This window comes from Eleutherodactylus coqui, chromosome 11 (genome assembly GCF_035609145.1).
Source record: "Eleutherodactylus coqui strain aEleCoq1 chromosome 11, aEleCoq1.hap1, whole genome shotgun sequence".
Taxonomy (NCBI): domain Eukaryota; kingdom Metazoa; phylum Chordata; class Amphibia; order Anura; family Eleutherodactylidae; genus Eleutherodactylus; species Eleutherodactylus coqui.
The window spans coordinates 17,456,381-17,475,526 of NC_089847.1; the positions used below are offsets into that span (position 1 = coordinate 17,456,381).

The 19,146-nt window shown below is 45.8% G+C and overlaps 1 long non-coding RNA gene across 1 annotated transcript; it reads left to right on the plus strand.

Annotated features, from left to right (window-relative positions):
* Positions 1 to 14,435: 14,435 nt before the first annotated feature.
* On the plus strand, positions 14,436 to 18,000 carry LOC136581817 (uncharacterized). The gene is made up of 4 exons (XR_010787085.1): positions 14,436 to 14,704; positions 17,193 to 17,338; positions 17,568 to 17,666; positions 17,761 to 18,000. It is a non-coding gene; the product is annotated as an uncharacterized lncRNA (long non-coding RNA).
* The last annotated feature ends 1,146 nt before the right edge of the window (positions 18,001 to 19,146 follow it).

Genomic DNA, 19,146 nt, shown 5'->3' on the forward strand with positions numbered 1-19,146 from the left:
ACATATAATATATTACGTAGCTTTAATTTTTTGGGAGGCAGGGAGCAAAGAAAACAATTCATCTGTGTTGTATTTTTTTTACAATGTTAGGGCTAATTCACATGAGCGTATATCAGCTGGCGTTTTCACGGCCGGGCTACATACGCGACCATCTGATGCACTGGCTTGGCATATATGCGGTCGGGCGGGGGGAGACAGCTTAGCTCTCTGCAAGGGGAGAAGGCGGGACGGGGCAGGAGCTAGTGTGCTGAGCTCCGGCTCCCTCTCCGCCCCTTACTGCTGTTTGCAATGGGAGGGGGCGGGCGGAGCTTAGCTCCTCCCATTGCAAACAGCAGCAAGGGACGGAAAGGAGAAGACAAGTGGGAGGAAGTTTAGCAGTCACACTGCTAAACTCCCTCCCTTCTCCGGCCGCTGTCATTGGCTCCCATAGGAGTCTAGTTCTAGAAGATAGTTCCAGGGCCATCTTTCCTGCCCGGCGTAAAAGCGCCCTGGCGCTATATTGGCCGGTTGGGCGCTTTTACGGCATGGGAATACGCTTCTGTGATCTGATGCATTGGAATCCAGTGCATCAGACGGTAGCGTATATCGGCTGGCCGTGAAAACGCCGCCTGATATACGCTCGTGCGAATAAGCCCTTAATCATGCAGCATAAAGGACATGACAACCTTTTTTCCTCGGTTTTCTATGATTACGACGACACCAAAATTATAGATTTTTCTAGGTTTTCCAATTTTGTGCAATAAAAATCTTTTTTTTGAGAATAAATGTTTTTCTGCATCGCTACCTTCAGAGTCCCATGACTTTTTTATTTCTCCATGGGCGGGACCCTGTAAGGGCTTTTTTTGGGGAAACGAGCTGTAGTTTTCATTGGTACCATTTTGGGATACATATGGCTTTTTTGATCACTTTTATTGCGTTTTTTTTGGAGATAAAATTAACAAACAAGCATTTTTTTGTCACGACGGATAAAAAGTGTGTTCATTTTACTGTACAGGTCATTACTGATGCGATGATACCAAAATATTTGCTTAAACAGAGGAGAACGTGCGCAAACAAGAATTTTTTCACTTTTTTTTCATGTTTTTTTTTTACATTTTCTATGTCCCTGGAGGGGACTTGAACTTGTGATGCTATAATCATTGCAGTACTTCTGTACAGTAATGCATTATGACTTCTAATTGTGATCACAGGCCACTGCAACACATCAGCCCTCAACAAATTTTCTTTGTTTTGTTTTTATTTTATCCTCCATACTTTCAAAAAAGCAACAACTGTGAAAAGGTTTTTCATTTTTAATATTTTTTATTTTTGTAATAATTAAAAAAATCTTTATTTTACTTATTTTTACTTTTTTCAGTACTCATACTGCAATACTATAGTATTGCAGTATACTCCATTCTGACAGGCGTACTATTAGAACGTGCCACTGACACGTGTTAAAAGGCATTCATTCATGGCAGTTATTGGGGCCTTCAGAAGGCCCTTAGCTTCCAATGTTACCCTGTCGGCAGCCCACGGTCGGTCGTATCACAGGTAGGCTGTTCAGGTGATCAGTGCATTTAAATGCCGCCGTCATATTTGATGACCTATCCGATCTTGCGGATTTTACAGACTGCACTTTTTCCGTTTTTCTTCTCTCCGAGAATCTAATTTAGTTTTCACACATTTCCAGAGGGACGCAGGACGAAGTACGCAGCACAGAATCATCTATTGGTAATATGCTGCCCCCTTGTGGAACTGTTCTCTGTTTTTATTCCAACTTGGTTGTTTAGACTGAATGTGTATCACTAATGTCTGTATGGGCACTTCTAAGGATGGCATTACTGTATGGGCAATGATATGAATTGGAGTTATTACATGGGCACTGCTACGACTGGTGCTGCTCATTTGGCATTGATATGCAGTTGAGTACGGCGAGTGATAAGACTGGATTTACTGTTTGGGCACTGATATGTGGATGGCAGATTATGGTGGCAATACTTTCTGATGGGCACTGGTGTAGCTGGCACACTTGTATACAGATTATTGTACTGCATGGGCAGTGATAAGTAGGGGCACACCTGTATGAGCACTTATAGGGATGATTCTAGTGTATGGGCAATGATATTTGGTGTAATTTATTCGGGCACTACTATGCCTGGCATTGCCATGTGGGTGCTGATATGTGGTTGAAGTGTTCATACTCTCAGTATTATTGCTGTAACTATGGTATAAATGCTGAAAATTGGCTGATGTATTTGTATGAATGCTGTTGGGACTAGCACCACGGTATGGACTCTAGTGTGCAGTGGGCACTCTAGGGGACTGGGACTGTAGTGGGTATGGTGACCGAGACCCGAGGCTCACGCTGAGGAGCTGGCAGGGTAGAGTTGGCACTTGGCTCTACCAGACTCCTCCCCGGAGGGTTGCACAGAACCTCGGCCAAGGCACCACTAGGCCTCTTCCAGGCAACGCTGGGACAGTGGTTACCTGTATAAGTGTTGTGGACGTGAAGTTGTCACTCGTGACGCCACCATTCCTTCACACCATAGATTATCCAGCGGATGAATAAAGAGAGTCCACAAACTGATAAACCTGAATATCTTAATCACTGGGAACGGGCGGTTACTGGAAACTGTAGAATATGCAGCAGAATACAAATAACTCGGACGTGTAGGAAGGACAAGTTGCTAGTGCCGGGTCAGGGAGGACAACTCAGGATGATACTGGGCCTGCAGTCTCAGTTATCTACAGCGCTCCGCTCCTGGACAGGGAGCACTCCGGAGGAGGACGGGGGAAGAGAACACTCCACTCATACTCACTCTGCACTCTTGTAGACAGCTCTGCACGGCGGTGCCTCCTCTTCCAGCCCTTCACCACATGAGGGTTGAAGGTACCCCCATGTGGCTGGCACTCCTACTCCAACTGTAGAAAATCAGGAACTCCTCATCCACACCCCAATCACTCACATTTATAGGGTACAGACATCATGTGACTAGACAGATATTGATACATTTCCAGACATATCCCACCCACTTTCAGATATTAACCTCTTACATGCTGCAGCTATGCAATACACATAACAGCAGACAAGACAGTTTGCACAACGCATCTACATGAAAGATATGACATGTATGATACATATGGAGGGGCCAGAAATAGGTGTTTGGGGCCACACATGGGCACACTTGCTTGGATATTCTGGTGCCTGGGACTGTAGTTGGCACACTTGTATAAATAGTCTAAGGACTGGGACTGTAGTGGGCACTTTTGATGGTTACTATAGCGCCTGGTACTGTAGTGGGCAGTCTTGTATAGATAGTATGGGGACTGTGAGTACTGGCACACTTGTCTGGATACTCTGGGGAACTGTGACTGTAGTGGGCAGTCTTGTATAGTCTGGGGACTGTGAATACTGGCACACTTGTCTGGATACTCTGGGGCCTTGGACTGTAGTGGACACACTTGTATAGATACTCTGGGGACTGGGCGTACCGTATGGGTACTGATATGTGTTCAGCACTGTATCTGGGCACTGCTGTCTCAAGATAAACCTGAGACAATGTATAATGGAACATTTTCCACGCACTTCCTCAGCTTTTCTTGGACACGGATGACGGATTGGTTGAGAAGATGTTTATGGATTCTGAACTTGAAAAAGAACTTCAGATGTTGAGTAACTCCAGGGAATCTTCATGGTGAACTGCAGAAGTCAACTTCAGCTTAGGGCAGCTGTTGTTTTAGAATGAGAATTGGCTGCCACCTAGTGGTCAAAATGGAATTCACCCACAGTGCAGAGAACAGTTCTCACCAAACCGTATGCTTCTCACTTGTCCTTGAAGTCTATGCTGACAAATCTTTTACCCACTGATGTATTGTAATGAGCTGCAGCTGTGTGAGCAGAACTAGATGTCAATATGAAACATACATATTATTAAGAATTTTTGGTGATTTTTCTTTAAACATTTTTATCATGTCCAGTTCCGTATGTCATCTATATGCAGTCCGTGTATCCATTTTTTAAAACTTCAGTATACCATCCATTTTTTGTTCTGTAAAGCAAACTTCTCAGCAGTCATCTCATTATCATCACATGCAAGATTACAGTGAAAGGTGACATCCATACATAGATAGCACAGAACTCACCATTCACAATAGGTGTTGGTGACAGCTCACCTCCTCCCCTTCCCTGCACAGTGACCACAACACTGCTCACAGATCATGCCCATTACACTCTCCCATAAAAGTCAATGGGAGCCCTCCTATCTAATTTCTTCCGTATTTGTACCAGATCCTGGTTTGGGCTCACAAAATACTGATGAAGAATGTGAAAGAGTCCTAAGGTAGCACAAATATGGTGTGCAGCTCAGTTTTTCATATTATTAGTCATGTACTGTTCCTTTAAAAATGCTTCCACTGTAATTGGCGCACGTATGGTACAGCAAACACACAGGCAGTTTTACTGTTCAGGTCTTTTATTGAGCACACTGAGTTACATCCACATTACAGGGAGTAAAAATAAGTGAACCTCTGTATTAAAGAGACTCTGCTGGCTCCTATCAGCCCCATAAACTGAAGTTCCAGGCTCGTAGGAGCTGCGGCGCTGAGTCCGAGGATGTTGCTCCCTTACTCATTTGCTTCCTCCGTTTTTCGCTGTCCGCCAGCACAGTCGCCGCTCTTTTATATACAGCAGACTGCATAGTGAAGAAGAGCAGTCCGCTCTTTATAAGCCTGCACATAAGTAACCCGATGTATACAAGACGTGGCAGCTTTCTGTCAGGCAGGAGAAGTAGGGGAGTATGAGAGCGACACCCAAAATTCAGCGCCTCAGTTCCTTTGAACCCCAAACTTTTGTTTATGGGACTGCTAAGAGCTGACAAGAGTCCTTTTAAGGACCTTTCACACAAGACGGAATAGGCCGAACGGCGCACCAAAGGCTGCGATAAATTCAGCACCGAAGTCTGCAGGCTATCTGTGGATTTTGATGCAAAATTGAAAATGGCTTATAACCTGCCTGCAATTCAGCACCAAATCCGCAGTGAGACCCGCAGAATTTGGTTTGGAACTGCGCATATAGCTGTGTCTTGTGGTCTAATTCCGCTCCATGGGAAAGGTTCCTTAATGACTTCTCCAAAAGCTAATTGGCAAAATGTGGTTCACTTAAGGAAGCGAGATTTGAAGTATGTGTACAGCAGGTGCTTTGACTATTAAATAAAGGCACATAAAGTCTGGTTACTGACTCATCTGTTCTTCCCAGGAAAAATATGTTTATGTGAACCATGCCTCAATGCAGGGCCCGTGACTACCATGGGCCTGGGGCTGTATGAAAATTGTGGACCCCCCACCAGTCTAAAGAATTCTATTGATCTTCTGCTTACCCTGTAGATAAATTAACAGAACCTAGCTCATAACATAGATATGGTACCAGAACAAAGTGTACTACATAGATAAAGTACATGAACCAAGCTTACTGAATAGATACAGTACCAGAATCGGGTTTCCTACACAGATACGATACTAAAACCAAGTCTACTGCATAGATATGGTACTAGGACCAAGCTTACTTCAAAGATATGGTAGCAGAGCTCAGCTTACTATACAGATATGGTAACAAAACAGAATATACATTTGCCTCTGTCAGAGGAATAACTACTTCTGTTTAAAAGAGATTCATCAGAAGTAGCACATAACCGACAGTTCTGTACCTTTTTTTGTAGTGTATCTGAAAAAATGTGGAAATGTGGGGTCTATCCTAAATTACAAATTTACAGAATATGACTCAAATATCTGAATACACTTCTAGGCTCCCTCTCACTTGCGTATTTGGGATTGTGTGCTGTTTGTGGTAATCCATGGACAGCACACGGCCCCATTATAGGGCTATGAGGACATGCTCACTGACGTTTTTTCAGGCAGACCGATGGTTGCATGGCCTATACTTGTATATGAGAATTAGGAAATGCAAATGCCTGTCAAAGTGCTGCCTGTCTGTAAATCAGACAACACATAGAAGGGACCTCCAGGGTCATCGGGTCAAACCCCCTGCTCAGTGCAGGATCACTAAATAATCCCAGACAGATGTCTGTCCGGCCCTTGTTTAAACACTTCCATTGAAGAAGAACTCACCACCTCCCGTGGTAACCTGTTCCACTCATTGATCCCCCTCACTGTCAGAAAGATTTTTCTAATATCCAATCTGTGTCTCCTCCCTTGCAGTTTTATCCCATTGCTTCTAGTCTTTCCTTGTACAGATGAGAATAGGGCTGATCCCTCTGCACTGTGACAGCCCTTCAGATATTTGTAGGCAGCTATTAAGTCTCCTCTCAGCCTTCTTTTTTGCAAGCTAAACATTCCCAGATCCTTTAACCGTTCCTCATAGGACATGATTTGCAGACTGCTCGCCATCTTGGTAACTCTTTTCTGAACTTGCTCCAGTATGTCTGTGTCTTTTTTAAAGTGCGGTGCCCAGAGCTGGACACAGTATTCTAGATGAGGTCTGACTTAGGAAGAGTAGAGGAGGATAATGACCTCACGTGATCTAGACTCTATTGCTTCTCCTAATACATCCCAGAATTGTGTTTGCCTTTTTGGCTGCTGCATCACATTGTTGACTCATGTTCAGTCTATGATCTATTAGTATACCCAAGTCTTTTTTACATCTGCCGCTGCTTAGCTCAATTCCTCCCATTCTGTATGTGCTTTTTTCATTTTTCTTGCCCAGATGTAGGACTTTGCATTTCTCCTTGTTAAATACCATTCTGTTAGTCGCTGACCACTGTTCAAGCTTTTCTAGATCTTTTTGAATACTCTCTCTCTCTTGCCTAGTGTTAGCTATCCCTCCTAGCTTTGTGTTCTCAGCAAATTTGATCAGTTTCCCCCAATTCCCTCCAGATCATGTATTAAAATGTTGAATAACACTGTTCCTAGGACAGAACCTTATGGTACCCCACTTGATACACACGGACAATGCGAGTTGCGCTCAAGCCTCTCAGTCACAACTCACATACACAGAAAGTGTGTCAGGGGCTATATATATATATATATATATATATATATATATATATATATATATATATACACTAGCTGATATACCCAGCTTTGCCCAAGTTAATTTGGTACTGGTGTTTATCTGGTGTTCACACGGAAATCTTATGAAGTCGTGGTTACTTTAGGGATACCGGAAAAACATATGTTCACCATTTTGCATAGTTCTCTGTGCTACCCAGAAAACACCACGTGGAGGTAACCATGCGACGTTTCCTTTATATAAAATGACATCAGGAAGTGAGAGAATTAGATTCCATACGTAAAATGTGGACACTAATTCTTTTGCGCTAGAATTGAATATTCGAGTTGGGACCCATTAGCTTTTCCTATTTATGACATAATCAATGCCTGTGCCAAATTTCACGTTTCTATGACACCGGAAAGTGAAGAAATTACATTCCGTACGTAAAATTTGGACGCTAATTCTTTTGTGCATAAAATTGAATAATGGAGTTGGGACCCATTAGCTTTTTCTATTTATGACATATTCAATGCTCCTGCCAAATTTCAAGTTTCTATGACATTGGGAAGTGAGAAAATTACATTCCGTACGTAAAATTTGCACGCTAATTCTTTGGCGCTTACAATTGAATAATCGAGTTGGGACCCATTAACTTTACCTGTTTATGACATAATCAATGCTCGTGCCAAATTTAAAGTTTCTATGTGAGAAAATTACATTTCGTATGTAAAATTTGGACGCTAATTCTTTTGCGCATAGAATTGAATAATGGAGTTGGGACCCATTAGCTTTTTCTATTTATGACATAATCAATGCTCGTGCCAAATTTCACGTTTCTATGACATTGGAAAGTGAGAAAAATACATTCCGTACGTAAAATTTTGACGCTAATTCTTTTGCGCATAGAATTGAATAATCGAGTTGGGACCCATTAGCTTTTCCAATTTATGACATATTCAATGCTCGTGCCAAGTTTTAAGTTTCTATGACATTGGGAAGTGAGAGATTTAGATTATGTACGTTAAATTTCGACGCCAATTCTTTTGCGCTAGAATTGAATAATCGAGTTGGGACACAATTACTTTTCCTATTTTGGAGATAATCTATGCTCGTGCCAAAATTCATGTTTCTACGATATCGGGAAGTTGGAGAACTTTTGGCGAGTCAGTCAGTGAGTGAGTGAGTGAGTGAGTGAGTGAGTGAGTCAGTCAGTGCTTTCAGCTTTATATATATATATATATATATATATATATATATATATATATACACAAACAGTTTTACATATGCACACTTGCCCACACAAGGCATAAACGTGTCAAATTTTCAGTTGATTTCTTGCAGAATTTCTGCTGCGGACTATCCTTAGTGCAGCTGCCTTACGTGGCTCTATCCATAGATGTGTTTTTACACGTACTCGCATATGGGCACAGTTTTCCATACTGTACATACCAATTCGCTTTTAGACATACATGAACACACATAGCCATACTTTTGCATACATTTCACATACTTTAAATACATAGACATACTTTTACACATACGTGTAAGCATACATATATACTGCACTAACCATTCCACCAGCAGAGGGTGGCAGCCGAGCCTGGAAAAAAAGAAGGTGGCATGCTGATTCTATTCATCCTTGCCATTTATTACAACTCTATGGGGGCTCAGGCCAGGGAAGGGAAGGGGACCTACCTAAGCATACAAAAGCCTGTGTCCGTCAGGTCTTCACCTGTTCTCACTCAGCCAGTAGGCACGCACATACCTGACCAAGCATGTCACCGACCCTCTCCTCCTGCTACCTAGTGTTGGAGGAAAGAGCTGCAATCCTTCGTCAGTGGCATGAATGACCGTCAGGCTGTCAGACTCTGGGCAGGGGTCAGAGCTGTGGGTGGGCATCCTGTTAGAGCACAACTGGCAATCCTGGCAGAGGTAAGAAAGAACACAAGGGTAACAGCAAAAGACCTATAGAAGTCTCTACAAACCCCTCTGCTCATGTGTCCACTATTAGAACACTGACCAAGAATGGTGGTCATGAAAGGACACCACGAAGGAAGCGCCGCCGTCCAAAAGTAGCATTGCTGCTTGTCTGAAGACCACTGGGATGTTCCATAATGCTTCTTTGGACGGATGAGACAAATGTGGAAGCAGAAAATTATGTTTGGAGGAAAAAGAACCCCCCCCCCCCCACACCAACACCAAGACCTCATCCAGGTGTGAAGCCTGGTGGACGGGGCCTCCTTGTTTGAGGCTGCTCTGCTCCTCCAGGTCCGCACACCATGCAACCACTGAAGCTACAATGAATTCGTAGGCTGGCTCCTCTTTGTGGGCGTCAGCGATGCTTTTTTTGGAGAATAATCTTGCATCGCATCGCTGCCATCCGCGATAAAATCGTGCAACAGATCTGCGTGATTTTTTATCGCATACGTCTATGGGACTTTGTAATGTTAAAATCGCATCGCAACGCTACAAACACTATAAAACGAAGCTTCCATAGGAATACATGGGGGAAAAAATCGCACATCGCAGAAGAATAAAGCGTGCCACGATTTTTTATCCCCTCAGCATCGCAGATGGCAATGAAACTATTGTAAATCATTGGTTTCATATTCTGCTTTTTTTTACTGACTATCGCAGCAGGTGAAAATCGTGCGATTTTCTCGCCCGTGTGAAGCCAGCCTACGGTAGACCAGAACATCCCACAGGATAATGTAAGTCCATGTGTCAGGATTCTGTTGTGTTACCAGGAATCAACCACTAGTGGCCACTGTTTTGCACTTGTGTTACGCTGCAATTTTACTCCTTGCCACTGGAGGCTGCTGTCCTTCCCTTAACTTGCTTTTAAACAAGATGGCTGATGTTGCCTCTTTTGGAAACCATCTTGTTTCCTGTTTGGGCCTACTTAAAGGGATGCTGTCATCCGGTTCATGCTGCTGAAACCATAGGCAACATGAGCTCTACGCAGGGACGCTTGGTCCTCCCCGTGGTTTATTCTAGAACGCTGCAGTGTTACAGAGTAAATACACTTTGAAGTTTCACTCAGAGCTGAGCCCGCGATGTGAAGACGCAAAAGCGGAGAGAGCTGGCGGTCGTAACGTGGCTTTTTTAATTCAAGGGCCACTTGCCGTGATTTTCTTGCGGTGATATTGCGATCGCCAGTGTGAAGGAGCGCTAACTGTGATAATCAGAGCAAATTGTATTACGGTAGTAGACAACCAGGTGATATACGGCTGCGACGCACGCTGATTATACGAATAGCAGTCCTAGAATATACGAGTATGAGCCGAGCGCCGCACTGTTATAGAAGAATGTCCAGAAAAAATAAAGGAATCCAGAAAGATAGAAGTGTTAGGGCTAATGCCCACGGACAGATTTATGTCGCGTTTCCTGCGGCGTAATAACGCAGCTATTAGATTCTATTGAACCAAATAGCTGAGTCCTCACATGCAGGATTCTACCGTGGATTTACGTTGCGGGAAAAAAAATCGCAGCATGTTCTATTTTACCGCGTTTTTCTCTGGCGGGAGGTCTCCATTAATATAATATTAATAGAGACCAGAGAAAAATACGGTTAAAAAGCGCGTTTTTTTTGCGATCGCCAGTGGGGACTTTTTCATTTTTCCCCGCAGGATTCCCACGGCGTAAAACTGCGGGCATATCCCGCTCTGTCCGTGGACATGAGCCCTTAGTCATGCACCTCTTAAGGGTGAATACCCAAGGACGAATTTCTACTGTGTTTCCCGCGGCGGAAATCTACGCATGAATTCCGCAGCTATTAGGTTCTGCCTGCCAATGCTCACATATGGAATTCTATTGCGGATTTCTGCAGCAGGAAATAAATTGCGGCATGTTCTATTTGCTGCGGATTAAGGCCTCCCTACCACAGACGGATTTCCGCCGCGTAATACGCGGCAGAAATCCGCTGCATTGCCCGCTGCTATTAGGTTCTATTGAACCTAATAGCTCAGTGATCACGGTATGGAATTCTACCGTGGAATTCCGCACCGTGAAATCGCCCGTCCTCACCCGCGGCATGCTCTATTTGCCACGGGTGTACGCGCGGACGGCTTCCATTGCAGTCAATGGAAGCCGTCCGTTCACGCTATGTTCCGCTGTAGCACAGCAGAAGATAGCGTAAAACCGCTTCCCCGTCTACCGCCGCCGCGTCATATGACGTGGCCGGCGCGTCATATGACGCGGCCGTCCGTGTCATGTGACGCGGTGGTCGTGTCATGTGACGTGGCTGGCGTGTCACATGACGCTGCGGCACGTCACGCCAAAGCGTCATGCAGGAGCGAGGACGCCGGATCCACAGGTAAGTTTGGGGTCTCTGGGGGGCGGCGTGACGGGCTCCGCGGCGGAATTCCGCGGCGGAGCCCGTCACGGCTGTGTGCAGCCAGTCTTACGCTGCAGAAGGTCTCCATTAATATAGCATTAATTCACTCGCAGGGACTTTTTTGTTTTCAATTGCGGTACTCCCGCGGCGTAAATCCGTGGGCGTATCCCGCCAGCCAAAACAAGCAGAGACCCCCAGGATGCGGTCCTGGATGCCTAATTTTTCACTCCTGCGCCTAAATTCAACCTCTAATATGGCGTGGGACTGTATCAGGTATTGTCAGAGTCCAGGAAGAACCTAGAACTATGACTAACGCTGGTATGGCCCTTTTGATGGATTAACCCTGCGGGAAGGGCCGAACAGCAGATTTCTCGAGTCAGAGCAGAAGATAAGAAGAACTCTAAGAGTTGAAAGCATGGTGAAAAGGGTCCAAAAAGGGATCTGATCGTGCAAATTAATGAGGAGGTACAAGGTGGTTCGACGCGTTTCAGTTGGACCTACAAGTCATCAGGAACCAAAAGGTCTAATGCCATAGGAGGGGGGAGCCGGGTATAAATGGCATCCCTACCACTCAATGCCCTCAGAACCAATACACTGCCTGAGGGCCCATGCCAGGATTAGCTGTGATGGCGGACGGTATAATGACCCTAGATCAGGAGTTCTAGCTCCACCTAGTCTGAAGAAGAAGAAGATAATGCTGCGATACTGTTATAATTTCTCTATATAAATATATATAATGACTTTCAGGCCCCTTTTCTGTGAATGGGCCCGCTAGTATTTTGCGTTCCCTCTGCCCCGCTGAATTCAGTGCTGAAGCTTAATGCAAAATTTGGACCAGAACTGTGGATTTTGCGTTTTTTATATATAAGATGTGGAAATTCGGGTCACTCCAGCTGTAATAGAGAGAGCGCCGCGCCGTTACTCTGTATATAGAGTGCTGTGGAGGGAAGGAGAGACGACTGGAGCGATTTTCTTACTGGCTGTGCCCCAGCTGCCTGGCATCCACTGCCCAATCCCCCCACACTACATGAACAACCGCGCAGTTTCCGTGTTTGTAGGATTATGAGCCCCCATACAGACGGCCGTAATGTGGCCGCATTTTAATGTCTCAATTATAGCTGAAAGGTCCGGACCTCCATACCGGGTCCTACATCCTTCTCGGGCTCCACCAGAAGATAGACCTGCGCCCAGCCTTTTCCTCATGGGACCACTAGGGGGCTCTAGACTGTGTGCGAGGCGTGTCCTGATCCCTCCTACAGAACGGCCTTGTTTCCTTAATGCTGGGTTCACACGGGACGGATTTGCTGTGGAATTTCCGTGCGGATGTCTGCACGGATATTCTGCCCGCGGCTCCTAATCCCGGGATGAGCTAGCAAAGTGGACAAGATGTTGCAAAAATCTTATCCACACGCTGCAGCCAAACCGTGTGAAAACGGCCATGCGGCACGGAAATTAAAGACACGGAATGTTAATTCTTTTTTTTTCCGCAGCGGCCCTTCGCCTGTCTATTGAGAAAGATGGCCGCAGCGGAAATGCAAGCGGCGAAGCTGCAGCTGTGGTTTTCCAGTGCAATTCTCACGGATTTTCGGTGCGGCCAATCTACGAGAATTCCACTGTAAATCCATCCCATGTGACCCCAGCCTAAGGGCATCGCTGACTACTGATACCGCTGATTATTTACACTGCATTTGATATAACACTGAATGACCCCTTATTAGACCCCGACCCTCATGATTGGCGCTTCCCTTTATGGTAATTCTCCCCGTTACCCCGGAGTGCGACATAAAATCACATGACAAGTTTTCCATGGATCAGTCTCAGTGTAAATCACATTAGATGGGAAAATCCAGCGATCGGAGCGACTTTCAACGAGGCCGGTCATCGGTGCTAGACTAGTTGTGGCCGGGATGTCACTGCCAACCGCGTGCGCGGGAGAAGGGTGTTCTCCTGCAACAGTGTGGGAAGTATACGGAGAGCGGCGGGATCAGGGAAAAACACCCAGAGAGAGAGGATCCTGTAAACGGAAACAACTGGTCACCGAGAGGGGTCGGAGGAGGATGTCAGGAATCACTGATGGACAGGCGCTGCACGGTCTATAGAACACACCGCTGGGGTCCAACTGATGTATCCGGACACACAACGTGTCCTTCGTTAGCAGGGATGGCTATAACAACAGACGAGCAGTCGCAGCGCCATTACTGTATAAGGCCAGGCTCACACGGCCGTAAGCGTAGAACGCAGAGTGGGTCACATTGCATTTTACGCTGTGGAGTCGCCACATATGTTACCGTGTATCTCACACGCCGTCGTGCGCAGTCCAGCAGTTTGTTTTGTTTATATTTCCCAGATTGTTGCGTAACAACTGCGCATGTATCGCCGCCCGTACGCCATGTTATACGAACACTGGGCGCGTATATATACGGCAAAACAGATCATGCTGTGTTTTTTTTTGCGTTCTCGTATGACGCAATTCCGACGCACCAAAGTGATCAGAGCTGCGGAAGGCGAAGTAGTTAATTGCCTATGAATTACCACGTATCACACGGATGTGCAGTGCCCGCGGAATACACGGTAAACATACGCCCGTGTGAGCCCGGCCTAAGAAAAACAGGAAGGCGAGACTCCGGGAAGAAGGGGGAGGGGGGGGGGAGAGCACAAAAATTGGAGCAGCAGAAAAACATCTCCTGGTTGCCCCGTGCTGATGGGAGTCAGAATTTGGTGCAAGCAGCATGAATCGATGACCCCTTCCTGTCAGCTGGTCAGAACATGTCAGCACCTCCACCTAATCTGCGGAAACTACAGGAAGCTTCCGGTCCGCGGGGGCCGATATTCTACGCCACGATGAATTGCTGCGGTTCTGAAGACCAAAGGACCCCAACGCAGTACTGGATGGGGTCTCTAATATACTGGCCATCCTTACAGGAGAGCAGGAGCCCATCAGAGCTGGAAGTGAGGGGCATAAATACACTGTGGGCGTGTCTGTGACAACTTAGAGGCGTGGCTTATGGTATTTCTGAGAATGCTGCACTGTATGTGCTAAATACATTCACTTGCACCAGGTAGCGCAGCACTCATTCCATAAAATGGCTGATACTATTTCCCTGTCCCCCCTGCGCATATTAGTAGTTTACACTGCGGTTATTCCTGCTGCCGATTCCAGCCAATGAGGTGGCTGGAATCGGCACCATGTGACCTCCCATTGTGCACGAGCAGTACAGTTCAGCTGCCGTGCACGATGAGAGCTGTGCCCGCGCCCACGTGACCGGTGACGTCACCGGTACTTGAATTTGCCCGCGAATTCCGAGCCTACAGAGGAAGCTGATGGTTGGAGCCTTTTATACTACTTTCAACGTGGGAGAGGAAGATTTCTGCGCTGTGTGGTGAGTACCTACCTGAGATTAATGTGCTGTGCTGCTACGTGTGGTGAGTACCTACCTGAGATTAATGCGCTGTGTGCTGAGTACCTACCTGAGATTAATGCGCTGTGTGGTGAGTACCTACCTGAGATTAATGCGCTGTGTGGTGAGTACCTACCTGAGATTAATGCGCTGTGTGCTGAGTACCTACCTGAGATTAATGCGCTGTGTGGTGAGTACCTACCTGAGATTAGTGCGCTGTGTGGTGAGTACCTACCTGAGATTAATGCGCTGTGTGGTGAGTACCTACCTGAGATTAATGCGCTGTGTGCTGAGTACCTACCTGAGATTAATGCGCTGTGTGCTGAGTACCTACCTGAGATTAATGCGCTGTGTGCTGAGTACCTACCTGAGATTAGTGCGCTGTGTGGTGAGTACCTACCTGAGATTAATGCGCTGTGTGGTGAGTACCTACCTGAGATTAATGCGCTGTGTGGTGAGTACCTACCTGAGATTAATGCGCTGTGTGGTGACTACCTACCTGAGATTAATGCGCTGTGTGGTGACTACCTACCTGAGATTAATGCGCTGTGTGCTGAGTACCTACCTGAGATTAATGCGCTGTGTGGTGAGTACCTACCTATGATTTAGGCGCTGTGCCGCTATGTGTGGTGAGTACCTACCTGAGATTAATGCGCTGTGTGCTGAGTACCTACCTGAGATTAATGCGCTGTGTGCTGAGTACCTACCTGAGATTAATGCGCTGTGTGCTGAGTACCTACCTGAGATTAATGCGCTGTGTGGTGACTACCTACCTGAGATTAATGCGCTGTGTGCTGAGTACCTACCTGAGATTAATGCGCTGTGTGCTGAGTACCTACCTGAGATTAATGCGCTGTGTGCTGAGTACCTACCTGAGATTAATGCGCTGTGTGCTGAGTACCTACCTGAGATTTCTGCGCTACGTGTGGTGAGTACCTACCTGAGATTTCTGCGCTACGTGTGGTGAGTACCTACCTGAGATTAATGCGCTGTGTGGTGAGTACCTACCTGAGATTAATGCGCTGTGTGCTGAGTACCTACCTGAGATTAATGCGCTGTGTGCTGAGTACCTACCTGAGATTAATGCGCTGTGTGCTGAGTACCTACCTGAGATTAATGCGCTGTGTGCTGAGTACCTACCTGAGATTAATGCGCTGTGTGCTGAGTACCTACCTGAGATTAATGCGCTGTGTGCTGAGTACCTACCTGAGATTAATGCGCTGTGTGCTGAGTACCTACCTGAGATTAATGCGCTGTGTGCTGAGTACCTACCTGAGATTAATGCGCTGTGTGCTGAGTACCTACCTGAGATTAATGCGCTGTGTGGTGAGTACCTACCTGAGATTAATGCGCTGTGTGGTGAGTACCTACCTGAGATTAATGCGCTGTGTGCTGAGTACCTACCTGAGATTAATGCGCTGTGTGCTGAGTACCTACCTGAGATTAATGCGCTGTGTGCTGAGTACCTACCTGAGATTAATGCGCTGTGTGCTGAGTACCTACCTGAGATTAATGCGCTGTGTGCTGAGTACCTACCTGAGATTAATGCGCTGTGTGCTGAGTACCTACCTGAGATTAATGCGCTGTGTGCTGAGTACCTACCTGAGATTAATGCGCTGTGTGCTGAGTACCTACCTGAGATTAATGCGCTGTGTGCTGAGTACCTACCTGAGATTAATGCGCTGTGTGCTGAGTACCTACCTGAGATTAATGCGCTGTGTGCTGAGTACCTACCTGAGATTAATGCGCTGTGTGCTGAGTACCTACCTGAGATTAATGCGCTGTGTGCTGAGTACCTACCTGAGATTAATGCGCTGTGTGCTGAGTACCTACCTGAGATTAATGCGCTGTGTGCTGAGTACCTACCTGAGATTAATGCGCTGTGTGCTGAGTACCTACCTGAGATTAATGCGCTGTGTGCTGAGTACCTACCTGAGATTAATGCGCTGTGTGCTGAGTACCTACCTGAGATTAATGCGCTGTGTGCTGAGTACCTACCTGAGATTAATGCGCTGTGTGCTGAGTACCTACCTGAGATTAATGCGCTGTGTGCTACGTGTGGTGAGTACCTACCTGAGATTAATGCGCTGTGTGTGGTGAGTACCTACCTGAGATTAATGCGCTGTGCGCTACGTGTGGTGAGTACCTACCTGAGATTAATGCGCTACGTGTGGTGAGTACCTACCTGAGATTAATGCGCTGTGTGGTGAGTACCTACCTGAGATTAATGCGCTGTGCTGCTACGTGTGGTGAGTACCTACCTGAGATTAATGCGCTGTGTGTGGCGAGTACCTACCTGAGATTAATGCGCTGTGCGCTACGTGTGGCGAGTACCTACCTGAGATTAATTCGCTGTGCGCTACGTCTGGCGAGTACCTACCTGAGATTAATTCGCTGTGCGCTACGTCTGGTGAGTACGTCACCTGAAATTTCCGCGACGCCACCTGACGCAACCTGTCTTTTTTTGCAGATTTGTGCGCTACGTGGGGAGACGCAGCCACCCGAGATTTGTGCGCTTTTTTTTGCAAACTTACGTGTGGAGATGATCCTGACGTTTGGACGCGTTTTGAGAAGAATTTCGCTTCGCTTGCACACAAGCTGACATAACTCGTCGAGGTAAGCTGCTGCATCTGCTAAAATTTTCATTGCGTGCATCTGCTCATATGTGCTTATTTTGCGCATATTTGCATGTTTTCGTGTGTGCGTACGTGTATATATAATATATGATTCTTCTGACCAGGTTGGGGGAGTAGTGGTCAATGTAAGTGGGTAGAGCGGATCTAGGGATCAGTAATACTGGTGTGATGTGACTGTTAACCTGCTGATTTTTCGTTATTTCCTGCAGATCTGACGTCCTTGAGAATGGGAAGGCTGTCCGACAGTGAAGAGACCCTCGACGTTCAGCAATCTTGAAACCCTTCGTTTTATGGACTGCTTTTTGCCGGTGACTCACCTTTTTTTTTTTTTTTTTTTGGTATTTTTGGATAGACTAAGCTTTTATTAATTTTCTTGCAAACTTTTTTCCTTCTTCTTTACAGGTGAGCTGATAAGTTATTTCAGGATTACCACACTGCGTTTGCTCACAATCATTGTTGAAGCAGCAGAGAGACTGACGGTCCTAGATGTTGGCTCAGTAGGACGCTTTCAAGATGGGCATGTTTGCAAATCGACGTGATTCTTACATTGTTTTTTCTGTGCCTTGTTGTACTTCGTTTAAGTGGTAAAAATGGGCAGTTAGAAGTTGTGTATATTAATTAAAATTAAGAATATTGACAACATTTTGAATAACTTGTAATTTTTTAACATTTGCAAATGTTATATCTCATATGTGCACGCATACTCTACAAATCTTTGCCAACATATATTTCCATCTGTTCACTTTATTCTGGACGCACATTTGCAAAAACATCTTTTGTTTGGAACCATTTTGGAGACATTCAAGTTGAACCTCATTTTTCCTCATTTTGCTAAATCCTTTTTCCTCCACCGAGCCAAGATTGCAAAGGCTCGTGGGTGTCAGAATACATACCCCCTAAAATGGCCCTATTTTACAAAGTACACCCCTTAATGTGTTCACTGAGTGGTGTGAGGAGTATTTAGATCCCACATTTTCAGGAATTAATGGAATTATGATTAAAAAAAATTATAATAAGGCTTTATTTCGGCTAATGTGCTATTCTAAATTTTTTTCCACCAAAAATCCTCATTTTCATGTGCACTGACACCCCAAAATGGATACCCCTGTTTGTATTGTTTTCAGAAATGTACCCATTGTGGCCCTAATGTTATGTTAGTATGCACAAATGGGACCCAAAATGTAATCAGTACTATGTGGCTTTCTGAACAGACTGTTATGATCGTGTGGGCAGATTTAGCAGACTGCCAACACCATCGTGACCAAAGGAGTAGTAGTCTAGTAGTATACATGCACACAGGAGATTCACATGGAATCCATGCCACTGACCCTGTGCTAAAGAGGGGGGGGGGGTGTGTCGACAGTGGCCCAACCTAAGCATATACATCCCCAAATAAGAGGGCGGCCCAGCGGTCTTCGGAACTGGGCCATAGCTGATCCTAGGAGCCACAGAACAGGACACACGCATGGCATATAACAGAGACGGAACAGAATACACAGAGATAGAAAACACTGCATACAGAAGCCAAAAATGCAACCACTACTAACAGATAGGCTGATTATAAAGAACAGGTATTACTTGACATTGTAGACAAAACGTGAAGCTAGCGGGCGAACTTCTAAGCTCCTGGTTATACCGCTAGTCCCTACACTAACCATGAGTCCAGGAGACCCGGACAATACTGCCCACTTGGCCTGTAGCAGCAGCCACAATGCATACTCGAGTATAGCCGATCCCAGTGTTAGCCGAGGTACCTAATATTACCCCTTGCCTTATACTCAAGTCAAT